The sequence below is a fragment of the Macrotis lagotis genome, chromosome 4 (genome assembly GCF_037893015.1).
Source record: "Macrotis lagotis isolate mMagLag1 chromosome 4, bilby.v1.9.chrom.fasta, whole genome shotgun sequence".
In the NCBI taxonomy this organism is placed as follows: domain Eukaryota; kingdom Metazoa; phylum Chordata; class Mammalia; order Peramelemorphia; family Peramelidae; genus Macrotis; species Macrotis lagotis.
In genome coordinates, this window is record NC_133661.1 from 130,164,828 (window position 1) to 130,181,330 (window position 16,503).

At 35.2% G+C, this 16,503-nt stretch overlaps 1 protein-coding gene across 1 annotated transcript in view; it reads right to left on the reverse strand.

Moving 5' to 3' along the window:
- The window catches only part of LOC141521513 (A-kinase anchor protein 13-like), a 246,847-nt gene that overhangs the window by 86,583 nt on the left and 143,761 nt on the right, over window positions 1-16,503 (reverse strand). The gene's annotated exons all lie outside the window — the stretch shown is intronic.

Here is a 16,503-nt window from a genome sequence, read left to right on the forward strand (position 1 = left end):
GTATTATCTCTACTACCCTACAGTGATGTGATTGTTCATCTATTTTCAGAGAGGATCAATGACATCACAAGGTGATGTCTAGACTTGCCCAAGAACTAGTTTTAAGTTGCAGCATAGGGCAGATAGGTGGCACAGTGAATAGAGCACCGGCCCTGGAGTCAGGAGTACCTGAGTTCAAATCTGAACTCAGACACTTAATAACTACCTAGCTGTGTGGCCTTAGGCAAGCCACTTAACCCCATTTGCCTTGCAAAAACCTAAAAAAATAAGTAAATAATAAGTTGGGGCAGAGTTTTGCAGTCATCAACTTCACTCTCCCTTCCAGAGTCATCAAAGTTCAGTGACAAGACAAATATTAAGATGACTGACAATGAATGGTTCAGGATGTAGTTCAAGATGACCTTGGTGACTTCAATACCTAACTAAGCTCTAAGTGTCTACTGTACCTGCTTCAACTACTTTGATAGCTGCTAGAACAAATAGTTCTCATCCATCCATTTCATATCAGAAGTTTTCACCTGCTTGGGAAAGATATCCCCCTAACTCACTAATGGGTTTGAGTCTGTTGATTACTCTCAACCTAGTTTAGCCAGATAATTTTACCTGAGTAAGGCTGCTGTATGTGCTATAGCTTCTTGGTGCTACAGATGAGAGTTGTTGAGGGATGGTGCTAAAACTCAGAAGGAAGCCAAGCTATATTACAGCAATGATTTCCAAACTCTTTTGATCCTGCATAACAATAAAAATTTTGTGCACATGCACCCCCATCACATGTATTATAATTTGTATATGGCAAAGATTATAAATTATATATTTTAATTGATAATGCTTATTATAAATGTTGGAGTCATCAAGGCAGTTCTGGGACTGGTGAGTTCAAATCTGACATCAGACTCTAGCTGTATGACCCTGAGCAAGTCACTTAATCTTAGTTTGCCTTAATTCACTAGAAGGAAATGGCAAACCATTCTAGTATCTTTACCAAAGAAAACCTATGGAAAATATGATTCACAAAGTAACAGAGTTGAAAAAACTAAATGACTGAACAATTATAAATGCTATATACCAAGGTAATTATAAATATGTACATTAAAAATGACAAAAAATGGATGAGATAAAGATGAAATCAAATTTGATCACAGATTTATTAAGAAGGTGTTAGTTTTATGATCACTTTAAGACATTAACTTTGATAGCTCTGTGAAAGATGAACTAAATGGGAGATATTTAGGCAGGGAGACTAATTAACATTCTATTGACATTCTCTAGATGACTTGGAATGAGATCCTAAATTTCAATAGTAATGGGTATAAAGAGTAATGAATGAGTGTGGCATATTATAGAGGTAAAAATAATAAGGTTTGGCAACTCACTGGATGTATGGAGAAAAGAAAAGTAAGGAATCACAGATAATGCCAATGCTAAGAACTTGGGCAAGGGGAAGGATGGTGCTCTCAGCAAAAGTAACGATGTTGTTAAGAGGTATGAGTTTGGGGGGAAAGGTCAGGAATTTTATTTTGGACAAATTGCATTTGAGGTGCCTACATACCATCCAGCTCAAAATGTATCATATTGTTTGTGATGTCAGAATGGAGTTTAGGAGAGAGATTAGGGCTGGATATAGAGATCAGGGAAGTCATATAATAATTAATTAAGTCACCAAGTGAAGAAAGCAATGATCAACAGTGTGAAAAGACATCCAGAATAAGAACCCTGAGAAGAGACTGTCTGATTTGACAATTAAGAATTCAAAGATAACTTTGTAGCAAGCAGTTTAGTTGAGTGAAGTGTCAATGATGGGGAGGTTGTGAACCTAGAATGCTGGAACTAGCGTTGTCTTTACTACAAATAGAGAAAGTCATATGAAGGTTGGGTTTGGGGGGGGGGGAAGATAATGTAACTTCCAACTTATTCATCCCTGTTTATTCTATGTTGCTCACTCACATTAAAAAAAAAAAACAACTAATAAACAAACACCAAAGGGGATCTGTGAATTCAAAGGGAGAATTGGTTATTAAAAGGTTAATGACCAAGATTAGAAAAAGGAAGAGGTAGTCATTAGCTATAGGGGAAGGGGATGAAATTCACTCCCTATTCTTCTGAATATCAAGTCACAGCATCCACTATAGAGACCTCTGTGCTAAATAACAAAAGGTTTGGTATCTACTGGAAACAAATCCCTGTGAGACATTCTAAGCCAGAATCTGTTGGGGGAAATGCTGCAATCAGCATATTCTGTAATCTTAAGAGTCAAAGCTAATTGATATAAAGTCAGAGAGATAAAAAACAGACTAGGTGATTAATCAGGATTTTTAAGTACAAATTTCAAAAGCTGCCCCCCCCCAGCAAAGGGGAATACCTTTTCTCAAACAGAATTCAAAGTAATTTAAGTCACTATTCAATCTAGTTTTTAATGTCTTAATTGGTCTTGCAAATAGCCAATCTCTAGAAATGGGAAATAATTTATACTAAAAAGTAATAGCTGGGGACGGCTAGGTGGCGCAGTGAATAGAGCACCAGCCCTGGAGTCAGGAGTACCTGAGTTCAAATCCAGCCTCAGACACTTAAAACTTAAAAAAAAAAAAAAGTAATAGCTAGGAAATAATTTATACTAAAAAGTAATAGCTAACATTTATATAGTGCTTACCATGTGCCAAGCACTCTGTTAAGCATTTCACAATAATTATCTCCTTTAATCTTCAGAATAACCCTATAAAGTAAATGTTATTGTTTCAAATTTATAGATGAGAAAACTCATTTAGCTTTAGTTTCGCAGCTACTAGGTATATAAGGCAAATTTGAATTTGGGTCTTCCACACCCCAGTCTGGTGCTGTCTCTCTATCCACAGTATTATCAAATGGTCCCCCAGGTAGACTGGTCAATTTTTAAAGGTTATTTACTTAAACTATTTGCTGCATAACACTATAGCAAGAGAAGGATGCACACAGAATGAGACAGGGCAGGGAAAGAAAGGAAAATAATTATTATATAATCTAATCACAGAGACCAAGTAAACTTTAGAAGATAAAATTGAATAAATAAATCTTTAGACACTGTTAGGATGACATTTGTTTCTAAAATAAAGATGCTTTAATTTACATGTTGCAACTTTTACAAGACTATTAACCATCATGGAGAAGGGGAGAGGGGAGGGAGGATAATAGAAAATTGTGTAACAAATTTGCAAAAGGATGAATGTTGAAAATCTACCAAAGCATGTAATTGGAAAAATAACATATTTCCCCAGATATAAGATGCTCCCATATATAACACACCCCCATATATAATTTTGGGGTCTGAAATTTGGGGGGGGTTATATAAAGTTATTGAACTCAAGTTTTATTCATCATGAAATTTAAGGATTTTTTTGCTCAGAGCTTTCAGGCATCTTTTGGACAAGGTTGGTGCATGGACACAAGCTTAGTCCATTCCATATCATAAGCCTGAAGCAACAATTATGTCCTTTTTTGAAATCAGTCACTTCTTTTTCACCAGCAATTCTTCTGGCCTCCTGCTGAACCATCTTTATGGACACAGGAATTCCAATGGCCCTTTGTTCTTCAATCTATCTCTTCATCCCCTCTCCAACTCAGGCCATATGACTGACTTGCCTCTCATGGCTGTCTTCTGCCATGCTCTCCTGGCATTTTCAGTAGGGTTTCTTCTTCCCAAAGCCAGTCTTGGATTGTTTTCTAAGTTGAAGGAGGATCAAACTGATATTCAGCAGCACGGTTTCCATTCACTTTTGAAAACTGAATCACTTTGAATTTGAGTTCAGCACTGGACGAAAATCTTTTCTGAGTCATTTATGTGCAGAATATGGCAAAACATAATCTACCAGTAACAAATATGAAAAAATAAAAAATGAGCACAAAGACAACAAGTACAAAATTGTGGAAGATGCAAGTAAAAAAAAAATCTACAACCTCTGTATAAGATGCCCCCAGTTTTTAGATCCCAAATTTTTCAAAAAAGGGTATGTTTTATACATGGGGAAATATGAAAAATATATTTTATTTTTTAAAAAGTTAACATGCTGCTTTTTTGTACTAGAAAAAACATGGGGGAAGCACAAGTTCAAATTGTAATAATAACTATAATGGAATACTATTACATAGTAAGAAATGATAAGCACAAGTACAGAGAATTCTGTTCAGATTTAAATTTATTGATGAAAACTAGAGTAGAAAAACAATATGGATAATAATTACAATAATGAAAAAGAACAAAAATAATGAAATTGTATGCTAATTATAAATTAATTTAATAAATGTAACTCCTTCCTTTTCAGAGATGGAAGACTATTCATAAAGAAAGGTACATTGCCAGGCCCAACTAATGTGTTGGTTAATTTGCTGAACTTTTCCCCCACTCTTTTTTATTTCTTAAAAGTGCTATCTTTGGTAAAGAGTAATGTAGTCAGAAAAAAAGATAATAGCAAAAGCAAATTATATGAACTTTTTAAAATTTACTTATTTCATTTTTAAATGTTTTTTCCCATAAAAAACCAACTCTTAGGGGGCAGCTAGGTGGCACAGTGGATAGAGCACTGGCCCTGGAGTCAGGAGTACCTGAGTTCAAATGTGGCCTCAAGACACTTAATAATTACCTAGCTGTGTGGCCTTGGGCAAGCCACTTAACCCCACTGTCTTGCAAAAAAACTAAAAACAAAAAAAAAGAGAGAATCTATCAACCTTACAGTTTCTGAGGATGATGTTACACCTGCCTCAAAACAATTCTCTGAAGTAGCTAAACAGGTATTGCTATGTAACACGTTAAGATCAGAAGCCTGGACAAATTGCCCACTGTCATAGAAGTTCTATTCAAACCTGGTCTCCAACCCAGGACTTCTGACCGAAGCATCAATATACTTGTGATTATATCCTGCTTCCTTTGAGACTTACACATTGACTATGTGATGTGTTCCCTATTTCTTTGCAGGGGGGAGCAGGGGCAGGAAGGATTCTGCTTGAGGAACACTTTCTAAAATATCAACCTTCAAATGTTCTTGTTGTTCTTCAAAGACAGAAGAGAATATAACAGGATGTACAATTAGCAGAGTTCCCAAAGTTCCACCCTCAATTTAGTAACCCTACAAATGCCAGATCATACAGGGAGGGGTTATCGCATTATGAAATTGTGGTAAGGGATATATGCTTGGAAACCTTCGCTGGTACTTAAGGTGCTCCCTTCCCACCTAAATAATATTACTAAGAGTGGTTCATTACATGGTACCTCTCCTTCAGTTCATCTAAATGATGATTGAAAGAAGTTTCTCTGAATGGAAATGGAAACTAAAGCCTTCCCTTAAGTTATGTTTCTCTTTTCTCCCATTCCATCACATGAACAAATTAGGAAATGTTTCAAGCTCCATACTCCTACAATTTTTTATGAGAATTATGGGATATCTATGGAATTACTGCTTCGAATAACAAGATTTCACTGTTCATATTTAGTTCTAAGAATTTCAGGAACAATTAGCAACCTAGCCACATCTTTAAACCTCCACCACCTGACCAAAAAAAAAAATGTTTCCTCATATTTAAGATCATCCTGAAAAGAGAAATATCAAACTGAACAAATACTGTAGAATTTGTAATAAATCACATTTGTATTTTCTTCAGAATTTCCCATTAGGTATTTTCTGATTTGGGAGGGTGATATGGTAGAAACAAAGAAGAGATCACGTCTAGATTATCTCCTGTGACTGAATACACTCCCCTCTTTCTGTCTTCCCTCAAATTCTAACTAAAATTCCATTTTCTAAACAACTTTTACAGTTGTCTTTCCCTATCCCTATTAATTCTAGTATTTTCCATCTGTTGATCTTCATTTTTTTCCTGTATATAACCTGTTTGTACATAATTGTTTACAAGTTGTCATTCCTATTAGACTGTGAGTTTCTTGAACACACATTATATTTAGCCTTTTTTCCCCCCTCCATCCTTAATTCTTAGAATGATGCATAACTCAGAATAGGTCCTTATTAAATATTTATGATTGAATGGAAAGAGAACTGGATCTGGAGGCTGAGAAAATGCATTCAAATTCCATTACTAGTTATATGATGCCTTCTGTCAAGGACTTAAGTTTCCTCATCTATGGAATGAAAATAATTAAATTACCTATCTCTAAGGTCCATTTCAGCATAATTTCTTAATTTTGGATAGATCTAAAGACTCATGTCAATTTTCAGAATTGCCTTCAAGAGAAATTCTTATTAAGTGGCCAGCATCAACATCTCTCTCTTACCCATAAGGCAAAGTAGAACATAAAAATATTTTTTCATAGATTTGTTTTTTTTAAGGCCAGACACACCACATTATGTTTGAATTATTAAACAAAAGAATCATACAAACCACATTGTTATCAAAACTATAAAAATTAAAATATTTCTCTTGAAGCAGGCCTCATTTTAAAACCCTGGTACTAAACAACAATAATTCTTACTCTGAATTTTAATGACATGACACCTAACTCACTCCAACAGTTCCAAGCACAGAAACTTTTAGGAGATGGCCATAAAAAGATTTAACAAATGGAATATAAAAATAGACTCAAGTGCCTTGAATTTTTGTACTGTTTTGTTTTGCTTAGCTTATTTTAAATCACTTAACCTGGAGATATATTAAGTTAAAGGTTTCTCCTGTTTTATGAAAGAACAGGCTCTTGGAATAAATTAGTCAGTACTATATTCGTTAACTTAACAGGTCTATCATGAATGGTTTGCTAACTAGGTCAATTTTCAGAACATTTTGCACTATAATTTAGTCTAAGTCTGCCTTATAAAGTAACTATAGTCAAATTCTTCCAAAGATCTAAGCATAAGGGGCAGAAAGTCCTATTTCACTTCATTCATAAATAGGAATTTCTGCCTTAGAGTCTAGCATTTAAACTTCCATTAGTGAACTCCTGTTTTAACTGAAAACTTCTATGATCAGTTTATTATACAGACATAAACATTCAATTGTTTATAATCTGCAACTTTCTTAAATAATCATAAACAGTTTATCCTTCAACTTATTTAAATCTGATAAAAGGATTCCTAGCATTAAGAAAACAAAACAATAACTACATGCCTCCCCCCCTTCCATAAAATCAGCACAGGAGGTTTTCATAATCTTTTCAACTAATAAAATTTCCCATTTAGATGGTGACAAGAGTAATCTTCAATGTATATGGGGAAATAAATGAACAGAAGATAAGCTTGTCCACATCATGCAATTAACTCTTATAGGACTTTCCATGAACTCAAGTAAGAGGCAAGAATTAAGTTATTAGGTTTCCAAATTAACTTACTTACTCTCATTTTTAAATCCTAGATACCATCCCATTATGGCAATGTTTGATTTTCTTTTTAAAATCCTAAATAGGAGTAGGGGTCATTGAAATGTCTCATCCACTTGTCCCTTTCTGAAACAACTAAGAAACAAAGAGTTGAAGAAGTTTTACACTCAAAATGAAAGGAAACCTTTGTCATACTCAGCAAACTTTCAAATTTGAATACAGAGCACCAAGGAATGAACATAGGATCAGAGGTTTCAGATAACACCAAGTCCAACCCCTCCATTTACAAATAAGGAAAATAGGCCAGTGGGAGTGGTCATATGATTCAAGATTTAGGGCTCAACAGCACCCTAGGAATCTTCTAGTTCAACCTCTAAAGCCAAAGAAAATGAGTTATTTGTCCAAGGTCATACAGCTACAGTTAGTAAGTAGACTTTAATTGGATCTTCTGATTCTAAATAAAATGCTTTTTATGGTATAACATACTTGTTGTCCTCAGGTGTGTTTTACTTTAAAGCTATATGAAGGACATGACTAACTTTCCAAAAAAGAGAACTAAACTCATGCTCTTAATATCCATTCACCCTTAAAACTCATACAATTTTAACTCCATCCCCTCTTCCACTTCTCACCACTAAATTCAATGGCCTTTTTCCCCCATCCCTGATAACTGACACTTTAAGACCCATCCTCCTCTCCCTATACTCCCCTCCCATGGTTTGTCCCTATATCTTTCAGACATCTCTTATTTCTTTGACTGGCTTATTCCCCATCCTTCACATATGGATTTCCAGTACTCAAGGTTCTTTCCCAGGCTCTCTTTTCTCCCATTCCTTACCTCCATCCCTTAGCTTTATCACTTTTATAGCTATTCCTAGATCTATAGCTACCTCCCCTAGGAGAAATTAGTCTCTCCTTCCTCAAATTTCAAAGCACTTCCCCTAATCCTCTTTGTATTTCTCTTATTTTCCCCAGTAACATAACTAACTATATATGAATATATCTTATCTCTTTAGACTTATAGTTTCCTTGAAAATAAAGCCTATATATTCAAAACCTAATACATGCCTTGAAGATAGAAAATAGTTAATAATTAGTTGCTTGTAAATAAATAGACCAACAGTCATTTAAGAGCTTACATTATATGCTAGCTCTGTTATTCAAGGGACTGAGCATATAAAGTAATAAAAGTCAAGGTCCTAACAATACAAACAAATCCAACAAGCACTTATAAACACTCCGGGGTGGGGGGTTTGCCACATTCTAAGAACATGAAATATAAATAGATTTTGTGTGTATGTGTGTATACAAACATATATTTTGAAAAGGAAGTGAACACAAGACTAAGAGTCAAGAAGCTTAGCTGGAAAGATAGAACATGCATACAGGATATCCCAAAAGTCTTAGGACAGTTTAGTTTAACTTAACTGCTAGGACACTCAATGTTTTAAAAAATGAAAAAAAAAAGTGCAATCAAAATTCACCAAAAGGAGTAATTATTGCTTAGGGATTTTAGGAGTTAAAACTGAACTGCAAAACTAATAAAAGTTAAGAAATGTAACGAGTGAATAAGCAAAATAAGAAGAGCTTAATACACAATGAAGAAGCCAATTTGGTTGTTTTTGTAGGACTCAAGGAATATTGCAAAATAGAGTATTTAAAGATAAAGTCAGAAAGCTAAGGATGGAGACAAATAATTATTGAAGATCTTGAATGTGTTTTATCATGCTGGCAAATGAGGTTTTTGAAAGGGGCATGATGTAAGAAAAGCTATGTTTTGAGGATAATTAGTAAGGAAGAGGGGGGGGGAATTTTTTCCAGGGAAAAATAGAATTCTATTTCATATATGCTTCATTTGACAGCTTATTATATACTGCCTACAATCAGAAGGTGATTTTCAATGATGAAGCTAAGGAAACAAATCAGAATGGGATACAGAAATGTGCAGTCATACTCAAATGTGGTTAAAATGTACAAATACAAACAAAAATAAGATTTCCAAGGGAGGAAAAAAAAAGTCAAAAAACAAGGGCTGATGTCCACATTTAGAGGTAGACAAACCAGTAAAATACACAAAGACAAAGGAACCATAGAGAAAAGAGAATCAAGATGCCCGAGGAAGTCAAGGAAGGAGAAAAAAAGATTCAGTGAGGAAAAGACAATCAACAATGTTTAATGTCATGGAAAGGAAAGGAAATATATTTTTAAAATAACCTTTTAGTGAACTTGTAACAAAGTACACTAAGCAGCCCAATGAAGAAATTGTATTAAATAAGCTCAGAAAGAAACAATAGCAAGAATTAACTAGTCTCATTTTGAGAGGTAAGGGAGTGCTTGATCTAGTCAGTGGCAATCTTGCATTCACTATATAATAGGCATGCACCTAAGTTGGTGCTCCCATGCAGGAATATGAGCTCCCAGGGTCTCTCAATAATGAAACCACCAATACCAAGTACAGTCAAAGAATGAAGAGCAGCACATTATATCTCATCTACTCTTTCAAAAATAATTGGCTAAAATAATTTTGCCATTAACTTTTCATAATTTAGAATAACTAGATAAAAGTCTAGATTCAATAAACAAAGTCTGAGTTAAACTTTTTTTCCAAAAAAATTGCTCTTTTCTTATTCTGGTTTATAAAATACTGCTTTAAGATGATCTTCTAATGGACAAATAAAATGGCAATAAATCTACCACTTATAAGTAAATGAACAAAGAATGGGAGATTCAGGGAAGACTGATATCTCTGGTGTGAGAACTGCCAAGCCCTCTTCAGGACTGCTTTCCACTTTTGGAGTCTATCTGATTCACTTAACAGCTAAGGCTCCAAAAAGTTATAGCATGTACAGCAATTACACCAATAAATCATGTTGGCAGATGAACCAAACCAGGTTAAGGGCAATCCAGGGGCTTTTCCCAGTGAGGGACTTAACCATTGGACATCTATAGCTCCTATGAACTCACACCTTTGGGGCATTAAAATTAACTGATATTCCCAGAGTCATCCTGCAGGTATACCTTAATACCTGCTCTTCATACACTATAAAGCACTGTCAGTAAGTTAATAAGCATTTTATTAAATGCTTACCATGTATCAGGCACTAAATTTGGGGTGTACAAAAAAAGGGCAAAAGCAGTCCCCTGCTCCTAGAGACAGCATGCAAATATCTATGAAGATAAATTGATAAATTGAAGATAATCAAGAGGAAAGACATTAACTTTAAAGTAGTTTCTCAATATTATCATCCTTATGTCAAAACACTTTTTTTCTGCTTAATTCTATACCTGCTTTTATTTTACTTTATTTTGCAAATGTGGGGACAATGCTAATTCACTTCAAATTGTTTAGTATAATAAAATGCTTTGATGTCATGAAAAATATGCTGCATTTGCAGAAGACTAGGTTTCTAATCTTGATCTTTTAACTGTAACTTGGACAAGTCACACATCATTGGGCCTCTTTTTTGTTTGTTTTTCCCTTGAAAAGTGAAGCAGCTAGATTATATTATCTTTAAGGTCCCTTCTAAGTGTAAATTCTGTGATCCTATAATCAGATTCTTAAATTGAGAGCAGTAGGAGATTCATGGGAACAGATGGGAAAAAGAAATACATCTCTATTGCTAAATAATTGGTTTAATTAGTAATCAATCCTATATTAAGTCCTTAAATTATTGTGTGAGTGACCTCCCAGAAGAGGTCAATCAATAGGTTTCAGAAGACTGTCAAAGGGATGTACAACATAAAACAGATTAAGAACCCCAAATCTAGGGGCGGCTAGGTGGTGCAGTGGATAGAGCACCGGCCCTGGAGTCAGGAGGACCTGAGTTCAAATCCGAACTCAGACACTTAATAAATTACCTAGCTTGGGCAAGCCACTTAACCCCACTGCCTTGCAAAAACTAAAAACAAACAAACAAACAAAAAAAACCAAATCTAGCCCAAACCAAGAAGATGAATACAAAATGAGCACTCAACAATACTGACACTTCACTAAAGTCATTAAAGCAATTATTCTATATTTATCTAGCATTATACCCAAAGGAACAAAGCCCTAGTTCTAAAGGTGCTTTAGATAACCTTCTGTGAAGATAAACGAAAAAGATTTTAAAAAAGCAAACATGAACACACCAACAGCCAACATTTTTAATAAAAATTTATGACCTCTATTCTTTCAGGGGCACAGCCAGTGTTATTTCCTCATGGGTGGGCAAACAATCTTATTACTTTAGGGCAGGGCTCACCAACCAGCAAATCCAGCTCTACAGAGAGAAAGGGAACTCTTACCTGAGTGTACTCCAAAGCAGCTGCCCCTGTGACCACTTCCAGCAGAATCGGGGCATTTCCTCCAGGGGAGACCACAAAACTTCCGCTCTTCTTTCTCAGCCCACTTTAATTATATTCACTTGAAATCATTAGGATTGCTAGAATGATCTTCTACTGCTTTATCCCAGAAACTTCAGGTCTCAAAGTGAAAGGACTTTCTTAACAGTCATATTTTCACTTGAACCATATTTTTGTTATTTTAGTGCAGGGCAATATCAGACCAGATTAGTCTAGAAGGTGTGGAAGAACTCATACCTACAAAACCTTAAACTGCCTCTTATCTGGCTTCCTAGTCTCTGATCCCCCTATCTCCAATTCACCCTGCACTGGATAACCCAATAATAAAGAACACTGGTCTATGAGTCAGAAAGCCAGAGTTTTCCTACTAGCTTTGTCCTTGGACAAGTCACAATTATGCAATTGTTTCCATATGCATACATACATACATTTTATACACACACACACACACACACACACACAATAGTGCAATGATCAAATAATGGGAAAAAGTGAATTGAAACTGAAGCCCCTCTACTAATGTATCCATTTTCTTAAAATAATACTTTCAACATGCTACTTCCTGGCCAAAACTCTTCAATGGTCCCCCTACTACTACTTTCAGGATAAAGTCTATACTCTTTCAGACTGACTTTAAAATTCTGTTTATAGTTTTTCTCCATAAAGTTATATACTCACATATATACACACATTCAAACAGTATATGATTAGGAATTACACAAATGTCTTAATATATCAATACATCTCAAATTAAGACTTTTATAGCTGACATTGACAAAATTTTTCAAACAAAATTTTAAAACCATTAAAATTTTAAATCATTTTTATCTACATTAATTCGGGGCACTGAAAAGTTTTAAAGACTTTAGCCCTAAAAACTCTCAATTTAATACCTTTTATATTGTCTTCCATGTCCCTATTTTGCAAGAAACTCACTACCTGGTCCTCTTTCAGACTTATTGCCTTATTACCAGCAGAGGGAGCTCAAAACATTGTGTTTGAGTTTTTGTCTAGGTTTTTTTTTTTTTTTTTTTTTTACTTTTAAAGAAAATTTCTCTCTAATAAAGAATCAGTTGTAGGAGACTTTTAGAACTGGTATAAGAGATCAAATACCCAAAATCTGGTAACCATTCAAAACAAGGTCTCATTAAAGCTACATTTCCCCCAAACACAGGTGCTTTCTATACTTGAGAAATAAACAAAATTCTTGATTTAAAATCTTTCTTCCATCAAAATGTACAATGAAGCCTTGAGGCATCGCTTGTAAAAGAATAAGGTTGCTAAATTTGTCAACATGTGTTGGCTTTACTATTAGCTAAAACACAACCTCTCCCATTTAGATATTTCACAACTCTATTACAGATATATATATATCTGCCAGATCCTAGAAAGAATAGAAGAAAAGCAAAGCAAATATCCTCTCAAACGGTGGGTTGTTGAGGGTCATTAATTTTTGGCCTAGGAGAAGACTCAGAATGTGAGGGCCTTGCAGATGTCCTTTTATGATTCCTTTTCTCCTTAACTTTCTCATCTCAGTCCTTACTTGTTCGTTGGTCACTAGGGTTCAATCCCTGGTTCAATGACACATTGTTATTCTTCATTCTATCTGAAGGAAAGGCAAAATTCTCAGCTCTCAGGAGACCAGTAAGAGCATTTTACCAACTAATCATTTTCCCCCTGCCAAGGATAATAAGTAACTTCCTCTTGGGATTAAGGTAAATAACATTCCGTTCCCTGACCTGGCATCAAAATCCATAGTCAAATGTTGAGTCAATCTGATAGGGACAGATGTCTTCCCTGTTGGATGGAAGGCATTTCTTCATGTAATGTAATGTTTTGTTTTGAAAGGTTTGGGAAGAAAAGAGAGAATGTTGACCAAACTTTAAAACCCAAACTTTATCATACCTAGCTGTGTAAGTTAATACTTTCACACATGTTGGGAGGCAGTAGAGAAGAGAAGAAAATGAAAAAATAACGAGCCAACAGGGAGACCAGGAGACAGAAAAAAAATGCAGAAGAAATGATCTTTAACTTTAAAAACACAGAAATTAGTTGCATTTTGAATGAAGATTGCATATACAATCTTCCATTTTTCAATCAAAGCAGATAATGATTAGGGTTGGCAAGCATAATGGCAATGTTAGAAATGCACCAATAGAATATTACAAGAAATTTTGGAATTACACTAAATAATCAAGAATTATTAACTTCTAAAGTCTTTGAAAGCAGTCAGATAAGACATCCCATAAAGATGTTGATGTGAAAGTTTTAATCAAGAAACTTGCTCTACACACCTATACACACAACTCTTAAAGGGCACCAGATAAAGCAGAATAAAATAGAAACAAAAGGAATTTCCTCCATTTGGCCCAGGACAGGACCAAGATGATGGCCAGAAACAAAGAATTGGAAATTGAAGGAATACCAATCAATTGAGAAATGACTGAACAAGTTATGGCATATGAATGCTACTATTGTATGTTATTATGAATGAAGTACTATTGTTATGTAAGAAACCATGAATGGTGTGACTTTAGAAAAGCATGGAAAGAATTACATGAATTGATGCTGAGCAAAGAGAGAACAAAGAAAAACATTAACTAGATCATTGTGAGTATATCAATTATGACGGACAGTTCCACTCTGCAGTTCAGAGATCAAGGACAACCCTGGGAAACTTGTTATGGACAATGCCATCTATATCAAGAAGAAAAAACAACAAAGAAAAACAAAAACCACAGAATCTCAATGGATATGTTTTTCCTTCCTGTTACATGGGCTTTCTTCCTTTTCCCTTAGTCCTAATTCCTCATACATAAAATGACTAATATGTAAATATGTTGCCACTAAGGGAAGGGGAGTAGGAAGGGAGAATTGTAGAAAAATGTGTAACCTGTAAATACGTAAATGGATGAATGATGACAAACTTCTGTAACATGAAAATGGAAAAATAAAATATCAATAAATTTTTTAAAAAGATGAGTAGGGATGGGGGAGACAGAAAGGAGGTCTTGCTGAAGTTAGTAATCTGCAATATGTCACTGTGACCAGAAGCCAATGAAATCTCAACACTAGTCCATCAGAGTCATAACAAGCACAAAGTCAGTTTTCAAGTGCCCCATCCCCAGAAGGAAGGAAACCAACCACGTAGGGCAGGGACCAGGAGATCCTTTTCCAGGAGGCCTAGAACTAGCTTCATCTCCAATTTTCAGTAATACAGCATGGAATCAAGGAAACTAGGAAGAGACATAAGGGTCCGTTCCCCCCCCCCCCCCCCCCCCCGGGCAGGTCTGAAGTAAGAGAACAAGGCCAACTCCAAGGATACCAGGAGAAGGCAAAAACAGGCCAAGGTCAATATTCATGTTGACCAGGAGATGGCAGGAGAACTAAAGGACTATGAAAGAAGGTGGGTCCTAGTCCCAGTCATCCCATCCAAAACTAAAGTTAGATAGCAAGGGCAAAATCCAAATTAACAGAGGGAAAGGACCAGATATGATACACAAGACTGTAAGAGAGAAGAGTCTTACTCAGAGTTCCAATCCATCAATTAAAGCTAAAGATGAAAGTGAACTCAGAAGAAAACTGAAAAAAATGAAGACAGCTCATATTAAGATTAAGAGAAGCCCAAGAGGTAAACCTTGAAAAAGAGTGTATCTTCACACTAAGTACATAAAAAGCCTACAGGAAGAAAAGAAATTATCTGATACAAAGTGGGGGGGGGCAACTTCCAGAGTAGATGGATGTAAATAAATGAAATTAGAAATTAAAATAAAATTTGTTGTAGTACAATCCTATCTGACTGGTTAGCCATTTCCAGCTCCAACTCAGTGAGGCAAACAGTTAAGTGATTTGCCCAAGAGTCACATAGCTAATAATAAGTTCCTGAGGCCAGGTTTGAATTCAGAAAGAAGGTCCTGCATCTTATCAACTATCCAAAAAAATAAAATTACAGCTCTTGAGAGGAAAAAGAAATGGAAGGAAAATAACAAAGTAGAAAATATGACCCAAAGAGTACATGACCTGAAATAGATTAGAGCAAATAGAAATTGCTGATGCAATAAAGACAAGAAATTTTAGGACACATACAGTAAACTGAAAAATTAAAATGTATTTACTATATAAAACCTCTAATACATAAAACTGGTTTAAGAGAGAAAACAAACACTCAATAGAGAGCTGAATGAAGGCAACCAGTCACCCCCTGAAAGAAATCTCGTACTGAAAACATACAGAAATGTCCTGACCAAAGTCAAGAGCTTATGGATCAAATTAAAAAGTACTCCAAGTAGTCAGAAAAAAAACTATAGTAAGAATCACATCAGACTATAATGTGACTCAATATGAGGGAGTGAAACTCTAGTAATGCAAAATTTCAAAAAAGCAAAACTAACATCTTGGGGGAAAAAACCTGCATAATTCTAAAGGGCCTATGGGGAAGAGGCAGGGATAAAAGAATAGAAGACTTTCAAGAATTTCAAGTAAAAGACTCGAGCTAACTGGAATCTTTGAAATGGAAACAAAAAAAGAAAAGAGAAAGTCAAGAAAGGTAAATGAGTTATGAAAAAAAGACTAAATGGAAATTTATTAATAAGATTCCAATGGGGGGAGGGGTGAAATCAACCTTAGCACCTAGAGGAAGTTTTAATGATTTTAAAAAGTGAAATGAGACAAAAAAAAGAATATAGTTGGAAAGATATGAGGCAGAAAAAGAAACTGGCTCACGTAATTGTAGGCATACCATCAGGGTGAATGAGGAGCAGGCAAATTCATATATCTCACTCACGTGAACCAGGAAAAAATGTGATGAAAACAGAATTCGGTGTAGAAATACATTAAATGTAAAGGAGGAGGGGAGTTTGAGAAAGGAAAGGGTG